The 17,484-nt window shown below is 43.9% G+C and overlaps 1 protein-coding gene across 1 annotated transcript in view; it reads left to right on the top strand.

The window, feature by feature from the left end:
* JAKMIP3 (Janus kinase and microtubule interacting protein 3) overlaps positions 1-17,484 on the top strand; it is a 100,818-nt gene that overhangs the window by 4,788 nt on the left and 78,546 nt on the right. The window contains exon 4 of the mRNA XM_075757576.1: positions 803-3,861. The gene's annotated coding sequence lies outside the window, so the exon portion shown is untranslated. The remainder of the gene's footprint in view (positions 1-802; positions 3,862-17,484) is intronic.

Genomic DNA, 17,484 nt, shown 5'->3' with positions numbered 1-17,484 from the left:
CACATGAAAATTATATCAGTTTAAGCAAATGTATTTCTAAAGTGATTTAAATGGGAAGAGTCTTATGTAGCCACTCTTTAATTGGCTCATATTAGCTTAGAAGTGGGTAAGACCGGTCAAACTGTTGGGCACAAGCCATTGGGTGCTGCTGGGGAGCCCTGGCACCACAGGCTTGGAGCCCCCCGAGCTGCCTCTGGGATGGCATGACCTGAGCCAGAGCCTGCCTCCACACCCAAGCGCTGCTCCCCACCGCCCCTGAAGCCCCCAACAGAATGGCAGCCACAAATGTCACCAGTCCTGAAAGCTGCTGGTGAGCACCCCGATTGTGTGCATTTCTTCTGGCAGCCCTAGAGTCAGCTGAGCTCATGGGATCTGACCGGGAGACTCTGAACAGGACATACATCCTATAAGTAAGGAAGGAAGCAGAGAGGAGTAAAATAATATCTCCCCAATCCATCAGCATTTGGGAGAAACTAAACGAACATGGAAGTTTCCTTTGGTATAATTTTTAATGTTAGGTTTTAAAAGGCCTCTGCACTACAGGGGTAGAGGACAGAGAAAATGAGGTCCTCTTACAGGTGAAATAAAACCAAGACTTGGGTGCAAAAGAGCCAGAGTCCTCTGTTTGGGCCAATCTTGTTACTTTTTTGTGAGATTTGATTTCTTCAAGTTTAATTTATGAGTGTGCATTACTGTTCCTTGCATATGTTTGTCTCTTTTCTATGTATTAATTCTTTCTTACAGCAATTTCTGATGGCCCAGTGACAAAAATCTGATGATTAGTATCATTCATTCCTTACAGAATCATCATTTAGCTTTGCAGCCTGGACAGGTGCAGAAGACAGGACACATTGCCTGTGGACTTTATTTTAGATATTCAAATAGGACTTTCTTTTAGATTTTCACACGGATGCTCTACCATTAGGACTCAGAAATACCATTCTCTTACTTTAAAAGGTGCTCATAGAACCAGATTTGACATTAGAAATGCAGATCGAAGCTTACCTGAAAGCCAAGCAAAGAAGGGCTCTCTCTGGACATCTTTTATCTGCCTGTAGCCCCAAGGTGTGGTTATTCTGCTCCAGAGGATGAGGTGCAAAGCAATCTCCTGCAGAACAGGATCTGGAGTGAACGCGGCCCTCTATTGCTCCTGCCGCCTGCATATTCTTCAGCAGAGCAGCATCCCTGTTTATCAAAGCGTTGCTTAATGCACTGTACCTCAGGATCTCATCGCAGTATTTTCTTGACTGAGAAGGATTCATTTTGTTCCATTTGGAGAGAAAGAAGAAGAAAAAAAAAAAAAGCTGCCTCTGGCATCGCTGCAATCCCAGGGCTCTGCTGTGCGTTCTGTGCAGTGTCTTTCACATTTACCTCTAGCAGTTACTGAGTAAGAGGCTGAGGAAAAGATTCATGCCACGTGCAGAGTGCTACGTGTAAAATCACCTGGCTGACCTGCTGATCTGTATTACAGATAAGTTGTGAACAGTGTGCTGAGATAGCTGGAAAAGACAGAAATCAGATGTTTAAAACAAAAACCAGACTTCTGTTGGTTTGCTTTTCAACCTCTAAAATGGAATAAATTCTGTCTGCTTCTAGTGTGAATCAGAAAAGTAGAGCACAAAAATTTTGGCAGCTCTTGTTTACTTGCTAACTTCAGGTTTTTAAGGACCGTTAACATTTTTGTTCTGCGTGATAAAGCACTGTGCAGTGGAGTGCTGTGGATACAGCTCAGTACATGGAAATTGCCAGAAGAATGCTTCTGCCCTAGCACTTGCCAGCTGAAAAACAAAAACTGATTCTTTGAGTGATGTAAACTACCGATGGCCTCTTGCTCTATACCACTTACAACACTGCTTTCAATGTTTTTGTTTTACTTAGAAACTCCCACAAAATGTTGCAATTCAACTCTAAAAATAGAAAATAGTTTTATTTATCCAAGAGTTCAAAAGCTATTGTTTGCACAGCTCTTGCCAGAGCCGCGGCCAGTCCTTGCATCTTGAGGGTGATGGTTCCTCAGTTAAACGTGTGCGTTGGTGGTCTGCTCAGCATGGAGCGGGCTGAGCTGCAGCGAGATGATCCAATTTTGAGAAGTATTTGTGTGATGAAGGAGCAAGGAAAAGTGATGAGTTCTTGTCAAAGCTGAAGACAGAGATTTCTGGAGTTGGTTGTGCACCTGATCTTTGCCTGTGTTTCACACTACATTCAGTAGCTCTGTGGTTGGAGGTTGAGGCACGGATCTCTTGCAGACCGCATTGTATTCCCACAGAGACTTACTGCCTTCAGCGAGGTGCCATCGAGGCGGAAAGTTCCAGATCAGCAGCCAGGACTGGGGAGTAGGAAAAACCACCCTTGTAAATGAGGAGTCTGTGAGTAATACTACTGTTTCACACCATGCAGCGTAGTATGGATGGACAGAAAAAAGGAAAATCGTGAGTCTATGACTTTGATAGCAAAACCCAAAGAAATTCTGTTCTTGCAGTTTCCCATCACGAGAAATTTTGTCATGTTTTTATCTTTCTATGAAGTAAATAGAAATTTTGTTCTAATGGTTTTCTCAAAGTGCCACTGCACGTGCCTTTGGCAAAGAATAATTAAACTGCAGAGCAGGGGGAGAGGGCATGAGAAATACAGCAGTGGTTAACCACAAATATAGCATCCAGCTTCTAGGACTCTGGGTAGAAGTCGCACATGTTTCTTGGCTTTGCATTCAGGTGCTGCAGAGTCAGGGGCTTTGGACTCAGGGAAAGCCAGGTTTTTAAATGGAAAGTCCCAGATATTTAGGTATTGTTTAAGGGGAAAAAACCCCCACACCCTCCGTTCCAAAAACTGAGAATATACTTCAGGTAGGTTTCTGTTTTCCAGTCCTGTGCTCAGATCACTCTGTCACACTGTCAGCAGTTCACTGACATTTGCTGGGAATGGTTACCAGTCTTCGCTGTCAGGAAGACATGAAAAACAAATAAATAAGCCCCATATCCTCTTTACTTCTAGATAATTTTGCAGTGTGGGGCTGATATAAGTATCTTGTAACCAAATACATTCATTTTATCTATATTTGTTATTCAATTTTCAGTGTGGTGAGTATGAATATTGAAAATGAATAATTTTTCAGTTAGGAAAAGCAGCGAGAGACAGCAAGCTAGGGGTTAAAGATATGCTTTTATATTTGCAGTGCTTTAATTCTCAAATCATACCTTACAGGAATTTGTAAAGACACCTGCCTTTTTTCCCCCATGTTACCATTTCCACATAATTTCAGAGTATGGGGTTATTCAGTAACGACATTCCTATGAGTTAAGCTCCAATGCCTGACCCTGCAGCTACACATGTAAGGATTTCCATATAACTTGGCTCCATCTCCTTTGCTAGGAGCAAGTACAAAGGCTGCTAGCTATTTTTAAATCCGAATACCCTTCAGATCTTCTCTGCCATTTTCAGTAATTTAGCCCCTTCTTCAGGAGGAGCTCAGTTCAGATTCAGCCTGTGCTGAATGCAAATCTCTGAGTTAATAATTAAGCTGAAAACACAAGTCCTTCTAGCAGCATCCAGGTACAAGGAGACCTCAGTCTGCACTGGAGGTGAGCTGGTTTTATAGCAGTATGCTTGACTTAGATTTCAGAAAGGGAGGGCTTTCAGATTTCAGGGAGCTCGTGTGATGACGTGCCTGCGCTCAGCTGCAAGCTGCAGTGACACTGCAATGGCTGAGGGGCGGCTGCTGGATCTTCGCAATGAGCTCATTCTCCCCGGAGGGAGCAGGATTTACAGTGCATCACCCAGCAACTGCAGCCTTCTTGTGAAATTCATCTTTAGCTTCTCCTCAGTTAGGCTGGTCTGATTCTTCACTTTGGGGGTGTGTACATGGTGAGCAGATTTTACTGTATGGTTGATTTTATTTTTTTTTTTCTTTTTCTTCTCTGTCCTCTAAATGCTTTCCCGGACTGATTGATGAATCATTTCTCATCCGATTCCACTATTCAGAGGATAGAGATGGAAAATATAATCTTATGCAGCAGGGATGGATTTTTTTTTTTTTTTTAGCCTTTTGCAGCGTGAATCATAAAAATCCTTTTAAATCTGCTAGGAACAGCCTACAGGTTTTAAAATGAAGTGCACTGCATACAAGGAATGGTACTATCCTCAGGTAAAGCAGACAGGCAGTGTGCATCATGGTGGAGCATGCCTGTGAGGTTAGTTCCTATATGTGTTTATGCATATATAAATATGTACACAATGTGTGTTTTATATATATCTATATGTTACACATGAATCATCTACTGCCTAAAGGCTTTGTATAATCCATTTTCCAATGTCCTGTTTTGCATTCTATGTTTGCGATGTTCTCCCCCCCGATACCTAGTTTCTCTGTGGTGTGGTTAATAAACACAGCTCTGATTTCAACAGCTTTGCTTTAGGAGGCCAGCAAGCCCACGGGAGGCAACGTCTCGTCCTTTCCTTGGTTACGTGGGCTGCACCTTCCTGCTCCCTTTACTCGTCAGGGTCTTCCTAGAGTCTCCGTCATATGTGATCGAATTGAAATGTCAGGGCCTGTAATTGTTGATAAATGTCCTCTGCAGCTGGAAATGTTGGTGTTTCAGGGTAATAGGAGTTATGATGAATTACTGTAACAAAGTAATCTGGTTTCTGTGCTCACTGAGTAACTGATTTGGACATTTCCTATTTTCTGAACTCCAGTGCATATACTGTGTATCTTGAGAGCTCCTCTCTCTTCCGTGCTGTTTGATTAAAAACAGAAAGTTCTTTTTTTTTCCAGCTGCTTGCTCCCTTGGTGGTTTTAAATATCATCTATCTCATCAAGATTTCTTTTCCTTTCAGTTAATGCGGCTGCGCCTCTACTGACACTGTTCAAAATGCAAACAGAAATTAGAAAACAAATACATTGGAGTCAGATCGACTTTTGTCTGTTATTTCTCACATCACCATGCTTCCAGAGAAGCACGTGTAGTGTAAAATAATGATTTACTGGCAGGAGACATTCACTGCTGTCAGTCCAGGCTCGCAGCTCTCAGCTGACATACAGCAATCAACCTACCACCTATTCTACACTTTTGCTCTTCTCTTCTCTGTACGTTTAAGCGCATGGTTGGTGCTTCGGGGTGCTCAGAGATGGAAAGTTTGGTGTAGGGGCTGCATAATACTTTCTTTTGCAGTGGACTTCCCATTTGTTTTGTATTGGCTCTTGTCAGCTTTCCGAGTAGTAACTCGTTCTTCACCTGGAAATATCAGCCTGGTAGAGAGTTTAGCTTCTGCAGGGGTGCATCAAAAGGCAGGTGGCCCTGGGCTGAGGGTACAAGAACGCCTTGACTAGGGGGAGCTGCATTTGTCACTAAGGCCCTGATGGAAAAAATAGTGCCCCATTTTAAGACTTTTAAGAATGTGGTTAAGGCCCATTGGTTGTCATGAAAAGCACTAGTCTTGAATATATTTGTGGAACTGTGTGCCTATAAATCTTTCCCTTATTCTATGCTCTCAAAGTGACAGTTGTCAACACCTCCTACTTGGTGAAGTTTCAGAAAGTTTCCAAGTGCACTGGCAATTTATATGAAGAATAAAACTTTGCCTAACTTTTTTTATTTTTCCCCAAAAACGCATCTCTGAAATATTACCTTTTATTGCAGATGGCTCAAATTCAAAATAGGGTCAGCAAATGAATGTTGACCATTTGTCATGGTCTTGCCCCCACCAGCAGCTAAGCACCATGCAGCTGGTGGGTGTGGGGAGGGGAATGGAGAACCAAACTCATGGGTTGAGATAAAAACAGCTTAATGGGATAACAAAGGAAGAAAAAAATAATAATAGTAATAACAATAATAATGATAATAATAATAATCATAACAATAAAACAAGTGATGCACAAATGCAACTGCTCCCCACGTGCAAAAGGAAAATAGACTCACCCGACGCCCAGCCTGTGTCCGAGCAGCGATCCCCCCTCCCGGCCAGCCTCCCCAGCTCTATCTGGAGCACAAGGTGACCCGGCAGGGAACATCCCTCTGGCCAGCCTGGGTCAGCTGTCCTGGCTCTGCTCTCCCGGCTTCTCCTGCACCTGGCAGGGCCTGGGGAGCTGACAAGTCCTTGACTTGGTGTAGGCACAACAACTACCCGGCAACAACTGAACCATCACTGTGGTATCAACAGCATTCTCATCCTAAACCCAAACCACAGCACTACACCAGCTACTAGAAAACAAATTAACTATCTCAGCTGAAACCAGGACACAATTGAAGGCCTTTAAATAATGATCTTTGTTAAAACTTTCCTTTAAAACACCTGTCTTCTAAGTTTATCACCTTCTCCAGTGCAGCTCAACAGCAGAGGTTCAGCTGAAATGGAAAAATAAAAAAATAAAAAAAAGAAGGATCTAAAAATTTTACACAAACCAATTGGCTGGGATGTAGGATTCAAACACAAAGCTATTCCATCCAACTACCCTGGCTGTGAGACTCTAACAGGACTAAGTAATTTTAAGACAGGTAAGAGCATTTGTACTAATATATGTTATGGTAAAAGCAGCCAAATATTAGCCAATACTTCAGACTTCCAAATTACATCACCCCTGTAATCCTAGCTTTAGTTGAGCACAACTGGCTAGTAGCATTTATCTGCATGCAAAGGAAAAGGGGAGCTGACTTGTCCCTAGAGCATCAAGTGTTGGCTATTATTGGTGGCAAATACTAAGCAATTCCTACCAGTCATCTAACCCAGAAAAGTAATTCCCTGATTTTCCTTTAGCACTTACAGCCAAGTGCTCTATAGTCAAATAGACCTAAACCCCCAAAAGATCTCAGGAATTTAATATAATTCTGTAGAAATTATTCTAACAGAGAATGATATCCTTGTAGATTTTTAAAAGACTCTTCAGTTCTATGCAAATCCACAAATCATTATTTCCAGGAACACATGATTAGGGATTTGTTATTCACTGATGATGCAGAATCAAGATGTAGGTTCAATAAATTTCATCTGTGTAGTTTCCTGTATCCTCCAGCGTGACCCTCCCTTTTGTACTCAGTAAAAGCAGAGGCAATGTCTGAGGAGAAATAGTTCGGAAAGGCTTGAGAAAATGTCTGGAGGACAAAATTTGTTTCCTCAGACACACGCAAGCGGCAGGGTGTGGAGCGTTGTCTGTCTTTAAGCCCAATAGATAGCCTGTTGTGCTGCTTTTTCGAGTTATTCCACTGGTGCCACGATTGTTTGACCTTGACAAGGTCACGTGCAAACAGGGACCTTATTTTTCATGAAGCTCGGGTGAAAAGAAGAGTCAGTTTAAGATGCAGAATGTGTATTTTCTATCCCTTTAACTAACGTTTCTGGACTCTCCCCTTCTCCTGTTGTTGGTCCCAGGCTCAGCTGCCGTTCGGCAGCGCAGCCGGGAGGCCTGGCTGCGGGTCTGGGCGTCGGAGGAGGGGATGCCCCCTGAGCTTCCCCAGACTGACCAGGATGAGGTGTCCCAGCACTAACCGAAACCCGCATCTGGTCTGGAAAGCTGCAGCCCAAATGATGTTGGGCATCGCACGAGGCTGATTTTGTCACAGTTCATAGCCAGAATTTATTCAGCTGGAAGCAGCTTGGTATTGATTGCAGAGCAACCTGTGTGACATGCTGTTCAGACTGGCCAGCAGTCCGTGGCAATCCCGATTCCTCTATTTCAGCCATTTGAAAATCAGAGTAGATGATAATTGATTCAGCTTGGGCTTTTAACACCAGAAAGACTGCCCATCTTTTTGCTGACTGTTCTATTTTGTCTTGTGTGAGCCTTAGTTGCATAATAGATGTGTCCCCTGGCACGTACTGTAGGTAAAGGGCAGCATTAATGAACTCCGGATGGCACATACTATATTTTACTGGGATGTAAATCTGAAACAAACTCCATATTAATGGTGTTTAATGAAAAAATAAATTGGACACAAAAGGCCTGATACTGATGCCACCGAATCAAAGTCAGAAATCTTACTGACTTCAGGGACTCAGGATACGCCCAGAGGGAGAACTTTGCTAAATATCTAAAGTGTCTGAAGATTTACTGATCTACACTATCTGCTGGTAGGACTCGCACAGGAATATTCCCATGGCCTTCCTGAAAAGTTTTTGCTACATTTTGCATTTTAACTAATCCTATGCTAAAATAATGATTTGATTTCATTTGATATTGGATTACTTTTCTAGCTGTCTCCATAACAACTGAATTCTAGCCATGGTTTATAATAAAAATGTGTCTAGTTTGGATGAGGACAGTGCTTTTAAAGCAACTCTCTTGATGATACCCATTTGTACTTTGGCTTGCATGATGGTATGGTCTCGGCATCCACAATCTGGATTCCTTTTGGATAAAACTAAATCAGAAGGTGTTTTCCAACCAGTAATTGGTGCTGACACCACAGGATAACACTAGATTTTGAAGTTCTATCAAAATGTTCCATAATGTTGGCTTTTTATAGAACAGAGTTCATTCTTGTATGTGATTTTTTTTTTTACTCTATCTGAAAAGAAATATTGGCAAAGAAAGTTAATGAGAAACTTGAAGGCATAGTAGAAATCTAATATAACCACCAAAGCACAGATTTTTCTTCACCTTAAAGGCTAAGATTCAGGTTTTCACATAAACAGGGAAAAAAGTTCCCTAAATATAGTTGATATTGTTTGTATGTTGAAGTGGATAGTAATTTATAGCCACAGCCCTTGTCACTTCAGAGAAGTGCAGAGATTTGTGTACCACGATGTGATATCTGAATTTTGCCCTGGTTCAAAGACAGGAGCTAGCAAGCATTATTTGGTCCATAGCAGTAAATATCCATAGTGATTTATGGGACAGTTGTTGGCATTTTAATCTTTACATGTCGCTTTTGTTGTTAGCAAAATAAAACGATTAATCACGACTCATTATTTCATTATTGTCTAATTACTTTTTGCATGCTAGGAAAGGCTAGATTATCCTGACAGCATTTCTCAGGAAATGCTTTTTTGTGTCGGATAGGAAGGCAGATTACATGTTGGTTTGGTTCAACAAAACATGGTTGGAGTACACCTTAATGTCTAAGGGAGAATGAGCAGAACGCAGAGTACGTGGCTGTGAACACGTAGGCAACCTCACTCATTGCTCAGCTCTTCCACCCACTTTCCACAGAGCCTTTCCCTGTCTGGAAATCGGGGGTACTACACTGAGCACATCGATGCTTGCTGACAGTAAACGTTACGTGAGAGTGAGTCAGGCCTTGCTGCTGTGACTTGGGTGATGATCACTGGAAGTTTCAAGATCTCTAGTCTGCCTTCAGAGCACAGTCAGAGGAAGCTACAGGCAAATGACATATTTGCATGAAGTTAGTAAAGTAAAAATGCAAAGGGTCTTAAAGGAAAATTTATTAGCTTGATCTATAGTAATAATAAGTAAATAGAAAATACACTGACTTAATGGTCAATATTAATCCATTTTATCTCAAATAATGCTTGCAGTTCTTAAAAGCCTTTTCTCTCCAATCAAAGCAGCTTTGGGATTGCTAGTGTTTTGAATGGTTACTTAAAAACTTACTTTACTGGTGGATCACAAGTTGAATTTTTTACTGGATAAGATATCTGTTTTACGAGTTGTCCTTGAAGGAAGCATTATGCATCAGAGAATCATAGAATGGTTTGGGGTGGAAGGGACCTTAAAGAACATAGTTCCAGCCTCCCTCAACCTGCTGCTCACGCTGCTGGGGATGCAGCCCAGGACACAGTTGGCTTTCTGGGCTGCAAGCGCACATTGCTGGGTCACATTGAGCTTCTCATCCACCAACACCCCCAAGTCCTTCTCCTCAGGGCTGCTCTTCATCCATTCTCCGTCCAGCCTGTAGGTGTGCCTGTGATTGCCCCAACCCACGTGCAGGACCTTGCACTTGGCCTTGTTGAACTTCATGCAGTACACACAGTCCCACCTCTCCAGCCTGTCCAGGTCCCTCTGGATGGCATCCCTTCCCTCCAGTGTGTCGACCCACCACACAGCTTGGTGTCGTTGGCAAACTTGCTGAGGGTGCACTCGATCCCGCTGTCCATGTCACCAACAAAGATGTTAAACAGTGCCGGTCCCAGTACCCACCCCTGAGGAACGCCACTTGTCACTGTTCTCCACTTGGACATCGAGCCATTGACCACAACTCTTTGACTGTGACCATCCAGCCAATCCACTGAGTGGTCCATCCGTCGAACCCATGCCTCTCCAATTTAGAGACAAGGATGTTGTGCAGGACAGTGTCAAATGCTTTGCCCAAGTCCAGGTAGATGACGTCAGTTGCCCTTCCCTTATCCATCAATGCTGTAACCCCATGATAGAAGGCCACCAAATTTGTCAGGCACAATTTGCCCTCAGTGAAGCCATGTTGGCTGTCACCAATCATCTCCTTATTTTCCATGTGCCTGAGCAGTTTCCAGGAGGGTCTGCTCCATGATCTTGCCAGGCACGGAGGTAAGACTGACTGGCCTGTAGTTTCCTGGGTCTTCTTTTTTTCCCCTGTTGAAAACTGGGGGTTGTTTCCCCTTTTTCAGTCAGTGGGCACTTCACCGGCCTGCCACGACTTCTCAAATATGATGGAGAGTGGCCTGGCCACTTCATCCACCAATTCCCTTAGGACCTGCTGATGCATCTCATCAGGTCCCATGGACTTGTGCACCCTCAGGTTGTTTAGATGGTCTCGAACCTGATCTTCTACAGCGGGTGGTTCATCACTCTCCCAATCCCTGCCTTTGCCTTCTGTGACCTGGGCGGTGTGGCTGGAGTACTTGCCAGTGAAGACTGATGCAAAAAAGTCTTTGAGTACCTCAGCTTTCTCCATATCCTGGGTAACCAGGTCTCCTGTATTGTTCCAGAGGGGACCCACATTTTCCCTCATCCTCCTTTTATTGCTGATGTACCTATAGAAGCTTTTCTTGTTGCCCTTGATGTCCCTGGCCAGATTTAATTCTATCAGGGCTTTAGCTTTCCTAACCTGATCCCTGGCTGCTCAGCCAGTTATGGATTTTGTTTGTGTAAACAAACACCTGATATTTGCACAAAGACGCTGGCTCACGGTGGCCATCACTCAGAGTGCTGCAGGAGACTTCCCTTTGCACCGGTGGGTGCCTGCAGGTTCTGGACCTGGGGGGCTAAGCCAGTCTTGTCACACCAGGGTGAATGATTTATTATTTATGTTGTTTGCAGAAGGATTCATTATACATTTGGACACTTTCACCTTTTACTTGTGTCTTCCTTTTTCTCCGTGTTTCCTGCAAGGCTTTCTCAGGCGCTGCTCGGGTTTGCCCACAGAGGTAGTAAAGGGGACAGGGAGAGGCTCACCACCCTCACCGCCGGTCACACACTGAGCTCTCCTGCTTCTCTCCTTTTCACCTCCTGGCTTATTTTTTTCCTGCTCTGTAATATAGGCTGGAAATTCATTTGGCATGCATTGTTGAACAGCTCAAATGACCGTGGGTTTAGGCATTGAGAAAGACTAATTCACTTTAAAAAGTATGGTAAAGGCTGATTGGGATCTCCTGACATCACAGGTGGCAACATTTAGCAGCATGGTTAGAGAAAAAATCAAAACAAGCTTTTGAAACCAAGGAAGGTATTTTTGTTTAGTTTTCTCTACTTTTCCCAAGCTTTCCTGAACACGTGGCTGGTTCTTGGATTTGCACATGCAGAAATTCCAGTTGCACACATTGCTCACACCTGTTTGTGTGATTTACAGGGACATAACCGTCACTGCCAAAGCTTTGGACTCTGCTGATTTACAAGCTTGTAGTGGAAGGGAACTCTCATTGTGTTTAACTGCCCTTAGGATACGCTGAGGCTTAGCAGGAGTTAAAAGCCTGGTGGTTTGCTCCCAGGTGCCCCTCCTTAGGCTGCCAACGAGCCCCGCAGGCTGGGCAGTGCTGACCTGCTTTGAGGCAGAGCCCGCAGCAGGGTCTGGGGGAGCTCTGCCAGGCAGTGGTTCCTGAGCAGAGCTAATTTTGTTGCTCTCTGGTTTGGGATTCTTCCCCCCCTCCCCTTCCCCCTTATGAAAATATCTGTGTATCGCTCAGGACTGGCTTACAGTCTGGGCCTGGTAAGATTTTATAATCACAAATTCAGCAAAATCATAGTGAAGAAGTGAGTAACCCAGGAGATGGGAGTTACTGTGGATTTGAAGAGGAATGGAAAAGAGAGGAATGCTTGACAGGCTCCTGGAGTTGTCCCGCGTGAAGCAGCGGTGGGTAAGGATGTCTGAGCCGGCCGAGACAGGCCCAGCAGCAGCGCAGAGGGCAGGGAGAGCGCCTGAGTTTGTGTGTCAGGCTCGTCATCAAGAGTTGGGGCAGAAAAATCTAACTACACTCTTTTTCCTTAAAGTTTGTTTTGGGGTTGTTTACTATTGCTTTGTTCATTCAAAGGGAAAATCTGAAATAGGGAAGTGTGTGAAATGAGTTTCCTCACAAGTGCTCGGTAACCAGCGGGATGGCAGGATGGCAGAAGATGGCCAGAACTGATTTGGTATTGACAGAGATGGCACATCCAAGCCCACTGGAGAGCAGGAAGATGAATAAAACCTCAGGACACCCGCAGACAGCTGCAGTGAGCTCTGCTGCTGCGTAATGTGCCACTTGGTAAAGGACTGTAACAATATGGGAAAAAGCTCTTAGCATAAAACTTTTTCCCCTCCTTTCCTTGCAAAATACATACAGTTCTGAGAAATACAGCGTGAAGATTTTTATTTTTTTTTCCTTCCAAAAGTTAAGCTGAGGTTGGGGAATCCCCATGGCCCTTCTGTTAAAGGTCTCTGCTGTGAATACTGCTGTCTGGTGTGAGAGCCCCAGGAATGCCTTGGGGGTGGCAGAGCGAGTTCATGCCGTACCTGGCGCACCAGTCAGTGCAGGCGCGGGTAGTTCTGCTGGGCTGATGTCTTCTTCGGGTAGAGCCTACACCACTGGCAGCCCAGGAGAGCTGAAATTCCATCGTCTTGATGGAAAGCCTAGAATTTGCTAGGGAGAAGGAAACTATAGGTGTTAAACTTTTTCTGTTGTCACTCCATTATCGCCATCTATATCTGCCACTAGAGAGGCGTGTATGGCAAGGAAATGAAGTAGGCTTTGGGACAGGGGCCAGGTTTACAGCCCGGATGGCATTTGCTTTCCGATGTCTCTGGCAGCCTCTCATGAGGAGCAACCAGGAGTGGAGAGCAAATGATCTCTGTGGCCCACAATGCATTCATTCCCTTTTCTAGCTGAGCAGCTGGGCATTTTCCGTGTGTATAGAGTTCAAGTGGAAGAAAAAGACGTAAGTAATTTCTTCTGTCTCTAAGGCTAGAGGCCGGAGACCTGAGCTGCTCAGCAGGAGCAGACTTACACCAGCACTGCGCGCTTTTGAAAAATGCGAAATGGCTCCCAGCAGGCAAGACGGTAATTCATTGGCATTGGCGAGGGGCTGGGCAGCAGTAGCGAGTCTGGTTCGGTGTCCATCTCAGCACAGTAATTCCTTCCCATCCCCCTGATGCTGGGTGTATTTTACTGTAAGAGCAGTAGCAATTATGTGAGGGGGGGGAAAGTTGCTGATTAACTCAGTGTTAGGAATAAGCACGTGAAACTAAAGAAAAATAGGTGCTTCAGCTAAAAATATTGTTACTGTCATTTAAAAATAAGTCACTCAACTGCATTTGGCACTGAAGAATATTATACAGGCATGAATATTTTTCTTCTGCTTATATATCTAGGTCAATCAGCAAACAGTGGTATCAAGTAGTGTTAGCTCAAAAGTAGATGTGCATCCGTGAAAGGAATGTCTACATAGAAATAGAGGTACACGTAAATCTCCGAATCGTGAGTGAAAGATAGGGGCAAAAGATGCAAGGATTTGTTAAAACAGCAGATGCAGCTTTGGAACAGTTTGAAGGAATTATGGTATACCAGCACTAAATGAAACCAGGTAATTCAGTTACTAATAAAAACTGTCCTGGAAACTGTGAAATACATTGCTCCTGCCTCCAGCCAGCCCTTGGGATTAACGCCTTATCTTTTCATTTGTTTTAGCATCCTTTATCTCTTTCTTTCTTCTTTAAAAAAAAATGCTGTTTCTAGGAATGTATACAGTAACTCTGGGTGTGATTTAAGAGCATTGGAAGTATCTTCACCCTGTTTATCAGCATTTTAACGCCTGCATGGAATTATCTTCTCCCTGTTTATCAGCATTTTAATGCCTGCATTGTGGTCCCCGTGTCTGTACTCTCAGCTCCGGGCACACCTGTCTCGTATAGGTGAAACAGTTTAGAGGTGGGACAGGCGTTTTCAGTAGCACTTTCTTGAATAACGGGATACGTGAGCATGTGCGGAACTGGCCTCCCCTGCGTACCCCCGGACCGGTAACTCCTGCCGCCCCCAGCGCTGGGCTTTGCCTGGCTCAGCGGTGGCACGAACTTGCCGACTGACATTGCGCTGAAGGTGCTGTTGGCCTCTCAGCTCTGGTTCATCGCCTCGTGCTGTTAGTGACTTGCAGCACCGAGCGATGCGGGCACAGGCTGCAGGCGTGTTTAACGCGGGTACCGGCAGGATGAGCCATCGGCTGGTACCGGGGTTGGGTACATTCTACTGTCTCGGGCTTGTCTTGGTGCTGCGGCCACCCGGCACTGCTCTTCCAGCTGCGTGGGCTGAGCACCAAACTAATTCAGTCAAGCGCTAATTTTGAACAAAGCAACTGGATATTTAAGATTGTGGATCAGAACCCGCTTCTAGGCACGTAAACAAATGTAGAAGTAGCCTCAAGGTGTAATTCCCTGGGGTACCTGAGAAGATTTTGCCCTTTGGGCTTCTTGTAAAAATATGCTAAGGTGTTTAGTACTGCGCATGACCTCTCTGTTTCAGATTGCTGGCACTGATCCATTAAGTAATGCTATACCAAACCCGTTATTTTAATATATATTTATATATATATATATATGCATATATACACACCTAGACAGATCTGAGTTGATATCTATATAAGCTCTCTATAAAGAGTATAACCTCTTTAGGAAAAAGGAAGTCAAAGGGTACAAAAGAGAAACTAATTTTTTTTTCACAAAGATTTCCCCACACACACACACTGTGATCAACACTAAGGACCTGAAATGTTTTATCTCATTAAGAGCAATAATTACAATTTTGCCCAAGGGACCTAGACATACGCTTCAGTTACATTCATTGATGTAAACAGAGATGTTTCCTCAAACGGAAAATAGGGACCAGCCCTTTCCCCAGGTGAGCGCTTCGGGAGCGCTAGGTGATAGCATGCAGAACCTAGGATGCCCTTTTAATAAAAAGTGACTTCTGTTTGTCCGCGACTTTTCATAAACCTTAGCTTTGGTTCGCTAGCTCAAGGTTGTGATTATGAACATCATTTCATGCAAGCTTATTTCATATTAATGTGACTCATCTAGTTAAAGTAACATAAGTGCGAGCTTAGGTGCCTCAAGGTTCCTTGGAGTTTTGGATTCCAAGCACTAGCTTGACTCACTTTGAGTCAAAATTTTGAGACATTATTTCATGTTATTTACAGCCAAAATCACTTTTATCACATCTAAATTTAGGCCATCGGTCATGCAGGTGGGATTAGTAGCAGTTATTTGTTACAAAAATGTATTTATTTCATTACTGTTGTGTTTTCACATGGAAGTTCAAACCAGTTTCTGGATTTGGATTGTGTCCTGCCTGCTGCCTGTCTATAAAGTCTGAATTAAACATCAGAAATATGAAGGAAGTGGAAACCTGAATGGCCCTGACTTGCCCCTGGAGATCAGAATATTGCTTCACTTCTACAACTCATAACAGTTTTAGGTCATTGTTTTCCAAAAATGCCTTTGTGCAGTGAATCATAAGCCCTTTATGTTAGACTGCTTTTCAGAAATGTGTGACTATCTTAATTGCTGTCTCATTCATGAGAAGAGGACTAGAAAGGAGCTTAGAGAGCCAAAGCTGTATGTAAAATATCACAGTTGGCAGGCTTACAGTATCTCTTCATAAAGTTTCATTTGGATTCTGAAATATTGGGAATATTCTCTCTGGGATATAGGGTTTGGTTTTGTTTTTTTTTTAAACATTGTACCACATCTATTTTGAAGATGAAGCATGAAAATTTATTTTTGGCATTTGCTGCTAAGTCATCAGAGATGATAAAGGACAAAGAACAAAATTTACAGGTCCCTTCTCTTTGGCAATAGCAGGAAAAACACATCCTGCTTCCTGGCTGAGCAAGAAGCTTTCCTCTCCAAAGCCCTCTTGAGTCGGTTTGCTGGCGCTGACTAGGTTAGAGCAGGAAGAGATCCATTCCTCATCCTGCCTGGGTTTTAGGCAACTGTTGGGTTTTCTGTGTTTCTTTAGAAAAGAAATGAAGTGCAAGTTGCATGTAGAGTGTTCTGTGCTTTGTGGATTTCCTCCTATTCTACAACTCCCTGACAGGAGGGTGTAGCCAGGGGGGGTCGGTCTCTTCTCCCAAGAAACAAGCGACAGGACAAGAGGAAACGGCCTCAAGTTGTGTCAGGGGAGGTTTATACTGGAGATGAGGAAACGTGTCTTCCCCCAAAGGGTTGTCAGTCCCTGGAACAGGCTGCCCAGGGCAGTGGTGGAGTCCCCATCCCTGGAGGGATTTAACAGCCGTGTAGATGTGGTGCTTGGGGACATGGCTTAGTGGGGGGCTGGGCAGTGCTGGGGTAACGGTTGGACTTGGGGATCTCAAAGGGCTTTTCCAACCAGAATGATTCGATGATTCTTAGAAAATGTTTTATATAGGGCTTTTAAACTCTTGTTTTTAATTAAATGTAAGTAATTCTTAAAAATCAAATTTAATTCTAAAACATTTTAGTTTAATGTTTGACATTATCATTGCAATTTTTTATCTTAATATTTTGACTAAAATGATTGAGAAATAAATCCATCGTAAAAATTCTTCAGTGAACGAAGTTCCTCACAGTAGCAGTGTTTTTCAGATATTGCCTTTTGCCTGTGGTCCTTTGAGATCCTACTGTAAATATAATGTACTGATCTGCAGGAGAGTTACTGCCCTTCTGTTTGAAAAAAAAAAAAAAAAGAAGGGAGAATACGAAAAGAGAAGGCAGAAGGCAGGGATGCAGGCGCAGTCAGCTCCAAGACAGGCAGAAGACGGTCTGAAATGCAGCAAAGCACACCAAGGGCACGGCTGCGCGGGCAGCCCTGGCTCCATAGCAACTGCGGCTGCTCCCGTCAGGAGGGATCCGAGTGTTCTGCTGTGTTCGGGGCTTTTTAAAGCTGCTGCGTGGGTAAGTTGTTCCTGAGCATATATTTGTTTTCAAAATCTTGCTGGCTACAAGCCCGTTTGCCAGCGAAGAAAGTCATCTTTTCTTTAAATCCAGTTAGCGAGCGATGACATCGCTGCGAATGGGTTGAGCCTTGCTCAGCCCTCACAGATCGCCTCTCCCAAATAATTCCAGTGGGGAGGAACGCGGCGCGGGCGGCTTCTCGTCCGGCGGGGAAGGACGG

This window comes from Balearica regulorum, chromosome 7 (assembly GCF_011004875.1).
Source record: "Balearica regulorum gibbericeps isolate bBalReg1 chromosome 7, bBalReg1.pri, whole genome shotgun sequence".
NCBI lineage: Eukaryota > Metazoa > Chordata > Aves > Gruiformes > Gruidae > Balearica > Balearica regulorum.
Note: the sequence above shows the minus strand (reverse complement) of the source record. Positions and strands in the feature narration are given on the sequence as shown.